The sequence below is a fragment of the Dromaius novaehollandiae genome, chromosome 3, assembly GCF_036370855.1.
Source record: "Dromaius novaehollandiae isolate bDroNov1 chromosome 3, bDroNov1.hap1, whole genome shotgun sequence".
Classification (NCBI taxonomy): Eukaryota; Metazoa; Chordata; class Aves; order Casuariiformes; family Dromaiidae; genus Dromaius; species Dromaius novaehollandiae.
The window spans coordinates 117514255-117525110 of record NC_088100.1 but is presented as its reverse complement, the minus strand read 5'-3'; positions in this window follow the sequence as shown (position 1 = coordinate 117525110).

The following is a 10856-nucleotide window of genomic DNA, read 5'->3' as shown; positions in this document are numbered from 1 at the left end:
GCCCAACACAGGGAGAGTCAAAGCACATACAGAATAGGACACATTTTAATGGCCAGGCTGGATCACTGATTTCTAATATAGTCAGAGGAAACTACTAGCTTGAAAATACATATACATGAAGCCCAGATGAACTCTTCTGATAACTGTTTTCTGGCTGCACTCATCAAGAAATCAGACTGGTCTGTTACTGCTGTCACTTCGAAGACATGAGAACAAGGAAAGATCTTCTCAGTGTTGTCTATCTTTTTCCATTTGCTGTTCTTAGAGCTCTGGGTATCGTTTCCCAGCTACAGTCAACACAGCTTTTCCTTGAAGGTCTTGAAGCTGATACAATATTGCTATTAGTCTTCTAACAGCACCACCCCCTTCTCAAGAGGTACACTTCTAGGTGTCAGAAGTGAACATATTTAAAGAAAAAGAGCCATCCCCACTCTAGACTTAATATTCTCTTTTGGCCATCATAAATAACAATCCTAAGATATTTAAAAAGGACACTAAATTCAAAGGGAGCAGAAGACAAGCAGAGCCTGGAGAGGAAGCAACCAGCCTACTTGAAAATTTGGGGGCAAACAGGATATGCAAGCCTACCCAGTAAGTAGCTTCCCCCATACCACTGAAACGGAGGGGGAGAGCCTTATTTTGTGATCTTAATGACAACCTAAGAATGCTTGGTTGTAGGCAAACATTACTGTGAAGGCAGATAATGCTGGGAAGAGAGCTTAGTGCATGCATGTCCATGCTTGAAACTCCAGAGTGCTCCAGGATGGAGACTCCTCAGAGTACAAGTGTCAGCTGTCCATTTTCCACTCAGCTGTAATCACATGTAGGTGGCACCATCTCCTTTAAGACATTGTTATAGCAAGTGAAACTTGCTGAGAGGAATCAGGACCCGAAGAGCGGGAAAACGCTTAGCTTCCATTTTGCTACAGCTTTAGAGCTCTGTGAAGGAGGCTATCAGCTCAGAGGCCAACTGAGCAGCTGAATAAACTTTAACAATATTTTTGACTCTTTGGAATGAAGTGGGTGAGGTAACACATGGCTTGCTGCAGGGCATTACTGAGACTGCCACAGAAGTGAGGAAGGCACTTCTTTCCCTCTCAGGTAACAATAATAATGAAAAGCTGGAAACTGGCTGCATGTCTTACATCTGAAATTAGATACAGCTATAGTACTCTGTATCATCTATGCAAAGATTTTAAAGTACTCCACAAAGCTGAGTACACAACAGAGTTCTCATTGCAGAGAAAAAATTGGGAGCACAAAGGCAAAGTGAATGATCTGAAACCCCTGTTTTGCCAGAGTGGGAATGGCAGGACTCAGCTAGGGGCATGAAGTGAGGAGTTTTCCATTTGTGTACTCTCCAGGCTCTGGTTTGGCTGAGATCCCAAAGGAAGTGTGTACTTGGTGGCTTTCCTTTGGTCAGGTGCTTATATCACAAAGAATGTAATGTTGCAATGTTCAGTACATGTGATTGGCCTTACACAGGACCAGCTCAGAATTAGACTAGCACTGGAGTTGTAAAGCAAGTCTGAGTCACTCATAAGCCAGTGAAATAGGTCAGCACCAGAAGAGTAAGTAGTATTACAAGTTTGAACTCAGATATGCTCATGAAGCTGAAGGAGAACAGCATACATGTTACCAGCCCACACTGTTCCTGACTTGATTTTCTTACTTCACTAGCACTGTGTGTGCTGGCAGATCACATTTGGCAGAGGTGAGCATGTTCTCTCCTCCAAGTTTTGCTAAGACATGGCACAAGGGGGATACCAGACTTCATAAATGATTATGCAGGTTGGCATCAACAGTATCCCAACAAGTAGCTGAGCTGCAGCAGTGTCAACTGGATGTGGATCCTGTACTCTCAGAGCATGGGATGGAGGGCACAGCATGGCACATCCTGCAAGAGGGAGCTTTTAAACAAAGAGTTGTACACTCCACACTATTTCAAGGGGGCACAGAGGAGGAACAGAGCAAGCAATTTGTCAATAAAGCATAGAAGACTGTTCCATCATCACTGTTACTGCATCATTATTAGTCAAGCTTGTAGGCATCTGCTAGCATGACAACTTTTTTTTTTTTTTTTTTTTTTTTTTTTTTTTAAGACATCATGTAGGTGTCTCACTCCCATTAAATTCAGAGACTTTGGCAACAGGGATGTAGCTCATGCTCCAGCCTTGGGCTGGAATGTGGGAGGCTAGATGAAGTGATCATCCCTTCATAAATCTAGCTAGCAGAAAGCAAATGTACTGTCACAGATGCTTTGTTAACATCTAGACTGGTTTGAAGAGACTTATTAGCCTGAATTAAGTAAGCAGTGTAATGTTAGATCTTAACCTTTAAAAACTAGTGTTAAAAGTGGTCTCTGCCTCATGCTAAATTCTGAACAGGCACAAAGGTATACTGCAAAGGTATGTTGTGCCTCCTTTATTGCATTCAGATACACTAATCTTGTAGCCATGCAAGAAAAAGCTACCAGCAAAGCTAAATAGAGTTTGATTTAGAGGAAGACTACAGCTGTAAGAACTGCAGACATGGGAAACAGCCTATGAAACTTGCAGCAATGAGAAGTTTACTGGAAGTACAATCAAATCCAGGCATGATTTGGGTGAGTGCAAGTCATCAGCAGGGGAGCTAGGTGTCTCAGATGTCACCTTTGTAGGCACAATGCAATTTGAAAAGCTGATGTCCCATGGGCTATGCCAGTATGGGCTCTCGTGTGTTATAAAGATCAATTTTTCTATAGCCTAGTTAGTAAGCCTCATGCTGCAGGTCTTGAAGGAGCCCTGAAAGCATATGACTCTCTTCATGTCCACACATACACTGTGGTTTAGTCCAGCTTAAGATACAGTCAGGCTCAAAATACACACTGCAGAGAGATGAAAGGCATGCCTAGCCCATTCCACCAACCCTCAACTGACTCACCTAGCAGCATTTGAAAAAGCAAACTCCAGAGGGGTAAGCAAATAAATCTGAAGAAACACTTAGCAGACAACAAAAGAGACAGTAACATGATGGGAGCCCAACCCCAAGATAAAAGAAGGAGCTGTGAACTGTAAGGTAGATGTATTCTCCTGGGAGCCTTTTCCCCAAATCTGCATGGACAGATCTGCATGAGTAAAGATGAAGTGCATTAGGTACCCAGACCTCCTTGTAAAGGATGCTAGACTGGAGTGTTTCCTCCATTAATTTAAATCAGAGCAGGATTAATTCCCAAATATTTGTCAGGGAGCAGCAAGGGCCAGCTGTTCCTAAAGAGAAGGCCAGCCAAGAACAATCCAAGTACAAGCAGTGTCCTCACCAGCAGAGCACAGCCCCAGAGGGTCTAAACACAGTAGGCAGAGCCAGGTGCCAGCAGCAGGGTCCATCAACAGCCCCAGGCACAGCAAGCAATGAACCAGGTCCAGGGTCCATCTAGAGAGTCCCAGCAGGAAACAAAGAACCAGAGACAGACTACAGCATGTACCCAAGGGGTCCACCCAGGAGAAAAGTTACCTGCAGCAAAGGTCTAAAGCCCACCCCAGAGGCAGGGCTGCAAACAGATACCCCCACAGCAGCACTTAAACAGGAACTAAGCAAGTAAGTACCCTGTCCTAAGCTTAAATAGAGCTTCTGGCCCATGGGCCAGGGTGTGGGGGAGGCCCCAGGTGAGGCTGGTCAGGGTGAGTAAGGCCAATTAGTGCCCTCAGTGGCCCTGAAAGTATTTTGGAGTTAAAATAGCACCACTAGAATAGGAAGCAGATGGTGGGAACAGGTTAATTTGAACTCCTCACAGTCAAGCACTCAAGTTGGTATTCCCTGATACCCCCCTGCCTTTTTTTTTAATTCAGCTATTATAATTTAATATGATCTTACTCCAGGGAAATGTATTGACCTTGAGCTGGTGGAATCTTGGGTTCAAATCTGGTCAGTTAATAAGAGAAATGTGTCTGATCTCATTCCAATTCCTTGCAGTTTTTTGCCCCCCCAAAATCATGCATACTATGGGCAGTTTCTAATTCACTTTGGGGAGATTCAGTTTAAGATAGCTCAGAACAAAGGAAGCCGGGAGGAAAAACATCAGCAGAACAGTATGGAAAAGCCAGGGCTGGGACGTTTTTAAACTTGACCGGCGATTGACCTGTGTTTTATTATTTTCATTTCTTCCCTGTACCAATTCACTAGTAATTTCACTGAGCCCTTCTGTACTTTTCCTTCCCTGCCAGTTTAAATCTGCAAGTCACACCTACTGGGGCTTGGGGTCTAGCTGTTTTTTTTTTTTTCTTGTTGCCTCGAACTGAGATCCTTGTGGTGTATAGGCAGTGTAACCACTTGTGACCAAAAGGAGCTGGCTTCTCATAGGTTGTGTAAGTCCTGAGCAAATGTATTTCTGTTCGGAGGATTTCCTATGGGCAGTTCCCAAAGGAATACAGCAATGCAATACTTTTCTACTAAAACTAGTAAGCAAGCAAGATGAATCCAGTAATGCTTACACAAAAAAGATGGGAACTGACGAAACAAATGGAATAGCTCAAGACTAGGGGTAAAAAAGCAGAATGACAGAGCCAAGAGATGGATTAAAAATAAATGGGTCAAAACCTGTTTGAAACATTGTGAAAAGCCTTTCCTAGCAATTTATTTCAGCACCTGCTAAGTCACTGAAAGCAGTTGAACCATGTGTCAGGCAGGTGAGTTTTCTCTAGTCTTTAATTACCCCACAGTTCCTGAAAGCACCATTAATGGCTATTGATAGCATATGAAGCATCGCACTGCTGCCTACCTTGCAACTTGTGGGACAGTGATGCATGCATAAGCCATGCTAAATTGCCATACAGCCATCCACAGGCAGCCCACATACTTGCATCTGTGCTAACATCGCTGTTACTAATAGTTGCCACTTGACGCTGAAAAATGAACATGGTGGGTCTTGGCTGGGGGGAGGTTCGTGTGCAGTGATTCACCACCTGTGCCCATGAGCAACACGTCAGTGAACAACTGGCAGCGAACAAGATGTGGTTGCTAAATGATCAATTTAGGTTAATCAAGACTTCATTACTCCTGGGTTTTTATTCTGGGTAACCTAGGAGGTTTCCTTTTGTGTGGCATATCTCTGTCTATGTTGACTCATCACACTTGAGGGCACATCATCCCTAGCCCTCCCTTGTAGCTATTAAGGCACTGCTATACCACTTATTTGTTTATCTGTTCCTCAGCTCTTTGGCCTACAGCCACAATCCGATCTTTTATTTGCATGTAGGCAGTAGTAAATTCCAATTCTGAGTTAGCTGTTGAACGCAGAAGGTCTAAGTAATGCTGGGACAAGGCTTAGAAATATATATTGAGTTGAAACCTAGAGAAATTTGTCTGATGCCACTGCTTAAAGTGAGTAAGTAAATTGAGCAAGCAATAAGCTGAAATAGCCTTGTGTCTAATCCATTTGGAAATAGCTTGAGACACTCTTTAAGGAAGGAGACCACCTTATAAAAGGGGCTCTTATGCATATGGCACTGTAATGTCAGCCTTTGTTGCCTCAAGCAAACTTCTGTGGGAGAGTTTCTTAGAGACTTGTTCCTCACTGTGCACTTGATTCTCTACTGCTTTGCTATCTGTGAAGACATTTAAGCCTTGGCTAAACTACGCTATCCTCCACTCCAGCAGAGTGTTGTAGAATTATAAATACCCAACATCAGACAGGCCAGTTTAGAGACCAATTTTTGGCTCGTGACAGCAGTTCTCAAATTGAGACCCACAGCATCAAGGATCAGCCAAATTCTTCCCTACCAGCTGAGCAGGACTCAGCTTTCCAAATAATGCTGCTCTTTTCCCTTGTTCCTAGAAACTACCATACACAAAATGGAAATGGAAGTAATTTCCTGATATTACTCTCCCTTTCGTTTTACATATGGCTAATCATTGTAGCTATAGCAAGACTGATGTGGAAGGGGAGAGGAGGCTATCTGTGCTATGATGAACAGGAGGCAAATTTCTGCTTAAATGAGCCTACACAAAGAAATGGTCCACAGAATGCAAGGATTTTGCTGTTGGTCCTGCAAGCAAATCACCCATAGAGCAATGTGTGATGGCAGAAACCCATCGGATCTTTACTATTTTTCCTATACAAACTCATATATTAAAACAGAAGGGAGGTAAAGGAATGGGCTGTATCTAGGCAAATAAGTTAGGAATAAACATCCTTTCAAGGTACAAAAGAACTATCCACAGATATCAGGTACAGTTAATTTCTCCTGCCTCCTAAGCTTGCTGTGAGTGCTTGCTCTCAGGGCCTGTGCTGTGCTCAGACGTGCGTTTTGGTAAACATAAAGGAAATCAATTCCAAGCTTCATTCATGGAAGTTTTCCAAATCTGTCCTATTTGAACCTTGACTGTGCAGCCTGAAGTACTCAGTGGGATTTGGGAACCAAGGCTAAATGCTTCAGGTTACATTTGTGAAGATACTGGAATACAGACGATAGACCACTTATGAGGCTAGTAAGGAAGGGGTTAATCTATTCCCACTCCCTAATGCATAGTCTGCAGTGGCCTGCAACCTATACACAGGGATTTGCAAGGCACTAGGGGCTGCACCAGCTGTGGAGAACTGATTAACTCATTGCATGCCCTCTATGTGAGAAGAGAAGCTGTGTGTAATTGCTACTTGATTTTTGCAGGGAGCCTTTTTTAGAATGGGAGCTATAATTAAGAGCTTAGATTAAATCCACCCTGATTGGAGAGAGAGAAGAGGAGAAAACAGCTGGGACTGTCTGGTACTTCAGGGATCTGTGCTTTATCCTTTCCTGAAGCTGAGGGAAGAAAACCTTAAGAAAACCAGACATTTATGATGGAGTTACCCTGATTTTGTTAAAGGCAAACAGAAGCTTTTCCTGCCATGATACAACTTGAATTCTGATAAGTGCTGATTTTAAAAAGGAATGATTCATAGATACTTATTTTTATTTAAAGAAGAATTGTTTTCGAGGGGATTTAAATTTTCCTTGAGAGTGTTTATAACTTAATGCCACAAAGCTGGTCTGTCACGTACCAACTGGAGGATAATACTGCCTAGAACAGAAGGAGGAACTGGCTAGTCTGGTTGCGCTGTCTGGATGGGAAGGAGCTGCAGACAGCAAGCAAACAGCCACGTGAAGCACTGCTAGAAGCAGCCTCAAGAGGTCACCTCTGTTGCTAGGCAGGATCGGCTAAAGCAAGCAGGGAAATGAAAATTAGTCTTGGAAAATAATTTCAGCTTTAATAATTCAGCATAGTACTGACATAGAGGCACGGATCTTTGAACACTGATTTTTATTATACTGGTGTCTTTGTGGATGCATCTTTCTTTCTTTTCTCTTGTGGCCCAGTTCCCCCTGAATGGTGACTGACTCTCAGTGCGAGCTCGTCATTTGCAATTGGCGTTCCTGCCCGTGGCTCCCTTAGTGTTCCCAGCAGCGCAACGAAACCACCTGGAAAATTTGGGCCAAAAAGCCTTGTGTGGACAGTTCTCCAGGGTGACAGTGCTTTTTAATTAACTGGCAGAAAATATTCGTACGGAAGGGTTGCCTGTTCTGTCTGAGGGGAGTGATCCCACCTGCATGCTATGATTTCTGCTACCTGTATAGTGGAAAAACCTTGTGATATTAGCCTTTTTTTTTCTTTTCTGTCAGCAGAGCTAAAAATACGCTTTTTGAAAAACACAAAGTGGTATCAGTTTGGATCAGGAAAGGGAGGAAACAAAGAAATCTGGGACCTACTCAGAGGGCATGCTGACACATTTACAAAGCGTTTTCAGTCACAGTGGTTCACAGGGAATATCGGGTTATGAAAATCATCATCATTTGTCCCGTAAGTAATTATTTGAGTGGATTAGTCACTATCTGACTTTGGCAGGGTTTCTCATTTTATTTCCAATAGGAGACTGCAATCTCCAATCCTGTCTGAGCTGCTTGTGGCACGCTGGCCAAGAAAAGCTCCGCGAGGATAATGTGGTGCAGTCTCCCCGGCTTGCCTTGTAGGCAGGGGGGCCAGGAGACTATTGAGTGGCATTTGGGGGGGGGGGAATAGATGGAGCGCTGTCAGCTCACATTAGCCTTGTACTGTTTGTGGTTTTTCCCTACAGCGAGAAGCTCCTGGGATTATGTTAAAATGTGAAAATCTCAGCTTTTTTGAAAAAAAAGCAAAAGAAAACATTTGCAGCTTGTAGAGTTATAGGGTCCTGAAATGAAACAAAGGTTGCTCACGTTGGGCTAGTGAGGTGGATCCTACACTGCCAGCAAAAAGCATGCCCCTTTGGAGCAGGGTGGAGGGGGCGCCTGCCCTCCAGGGAACGCGAGGCTCCAGCTGAGACAACGTGCAATGGCCTGCTGAGCTGTCTGATCAGCAGGGCTGCCTCGGCAGCAAAGCTTGGTAACCTTGTCAGTCATGCCAGAGAAAATCATGCCAGCTCAGGATTCAAGAGTCCAGTAAGAAAATAAACATATAGGAAAAAAAAACCCAGAGAATGTCCAATGTAATTAGTGATTTAATTCTTTCTGGACATTTCAGGTGGCTGAAATACAGATGTCTTCCAAAGCCTTCCTTTGGGTTACACTGGGGATGTCGCTCTCCTAGCCAAATCCTCTTCCAGACTCCCATATCAGCCACCCTGCACTCCCATGGGGGTCTGGAGCTTCCCACAGCACTGATTTTCCAAATGAGTTGAAGAAACATGATCAGGAGTAATAGCTGACGGACACGACTTAGAGTTTGAGTATGTTTGATCGTAAATCTTCAGACACCCTGAAAAAGTTTTGCACTCAGGCAGGCAAATAGTGCGCTTCAGTGACTGAAAGCTGACAGAAGTTCGTCATTCTGGCAGTAGTAATGCCAGGTACAGCTTTACGCAATGAACAGTTTCAGGCTCCTGAAGGATGCCTCTTCCTCTTCCAGTCCAGAAGAATATCCTGCAGCTGCTTAGCCTCCTCTGGACACAATGAACGTACGGAGGGACATTTCCTTACATTTTCTCCTAGGGCGTGGATACTTACAGGCTCCTAGCAAATTTGTAGTTCGGTGGTTCTGACTGTGAAAAGGCAGGAGTAATTCAGTGATACCCTGGCTATCTTACCTTTCTCTTTCAATAGCCCATGGGATTGGGACAGTGAAAATTGCTGAGCTGTAGGACATTCTCCCCTATTTCTCCAGCCCCAGGGTGGTCTGTGGTGCTGGTGGTTGAACATGGAACTGAAGTAATGCCCTTTTGGCAGTCCATGTGATATGAGTCTGGTGCTTCTCCTTCACACTCTCAGCAGATTTTTAGCCATCACACAAACACCATCAACTGCTGTTCGTGAAGGGGTTAAAGGGTATAGGAATCCCTCTTACTTGGAGCTGTGTTTTAACCATTTCAAAGTGTAATCACAGCTTGCACCATACAGTAAAGTGCTCTTGGTTACTCAGTTACTTTTTCATGCTTCCACTTTTCTGAAGGATAATCTTCAGATCCTCCCAATGCAATGACATAGACTGGCATATTTAATCAGCTCTGATCCCCTGAAGAAGCACTGGGAAACAGATCTAAAGACAAGAGCTGAGTGTGCAGCATTTGCTGACCATATACTACTATATTTTCTTTCAGACGGGGCTCCAGCAGTAGCCTGTATTTGCAGGCACAGAAATGGAAAAAACACAGACTGGGAGTAAACAGCATTCAAGAAACACATTGAGGTCTAGCATTCTTTATTTCAGCAAGGGAAGCAAAAGGAAGCAAAAGGAAAGAATGAGATAAGGATAGATGGCATCACAGGCTGTGGGGCAGCATGTCAATAGGCTCATTTGTCGTTTGCATTCCTGCAAAGAAGAATTTGAAGGAGGATAATTTGCAGATGTTTATAGATAAAATGATGGTGGCTGTAAGAAGGAAACACTTCGAGGAACTGACTGGTTGCTGAATCCCTCAATCAAGTGACTTCTGATGAATAACATAGTCCAGGGCTATGCCAGAGTTTGCATTGCTTCCACAGGAGAGAAATAACGAATAATGTTGCCTTCTCCCTTCAGCTGCTCACAGGGCTGCTCGCTTTCCATTTTGATGAGGATGAGCCATTGCTGTGCACAGCTTCCTCCTCCCCAGTTAGCCCGCAGAAACTCACTCTGCCTAAGGCTGCCAGGCAGATGTGCTGGGGAAAGGTTGAGCTATAGCAACTCCGGGACAAGTAAATCTATTAGTTCCTCAAGGGGACCAAGCAGGAAAATGTGGGCAATCAGGATACTGCCTACAGGGAGCCAGGAAAGCAGCTGTTTCTAAAGACCTTGTTAAAACCTAGATACCTTGGTGCAACACAAGCTGTGCATAAATTCTTAAATCTTAAATCTGAGCCTAGTTCTTTGGCAAGAGAAGCCCATCAGCCTCCTTAGAAATGTGTTTCCTATTCATTTTGACTGCCTTTCTCTTCTAGCCTCTTTCCCCCACAGATAGGCTGCTGTCCCTCTCCCTCTTTCCCTACCTTGAGGCCCCTGTCTTACTGACCAGCCTACCCTGCTCTGCCCTAAAGGCCAGATGCTGTTGGTGAATCTGCATGGTCTAGATGCTGCTAGGAGACAAAAACCCAGAGGCAAGCACCTTGCTACTTTGGGCGAATGAGACATTCATTTAGATTCTCCTGACTTCATGATATTTTGCAGGGATATAGTGATTAATGTTCATTGCATAACTAATAATTACATTCATTACCAATGTTTATTATTGAAATAATTGTGGTGCTTGGCTACAACATAATTCACAGTTGTATTCCAGCTCCGGTTGAGTTACCTTCTCTCGGATGCCTTCCCTCCGTGTGACAGAGAAGCAGAGTGGCAGCAGCTCTTCCGGGCTGGAGTCAGACCTGGTGAGGATGGTGGGGAAAGAGGAA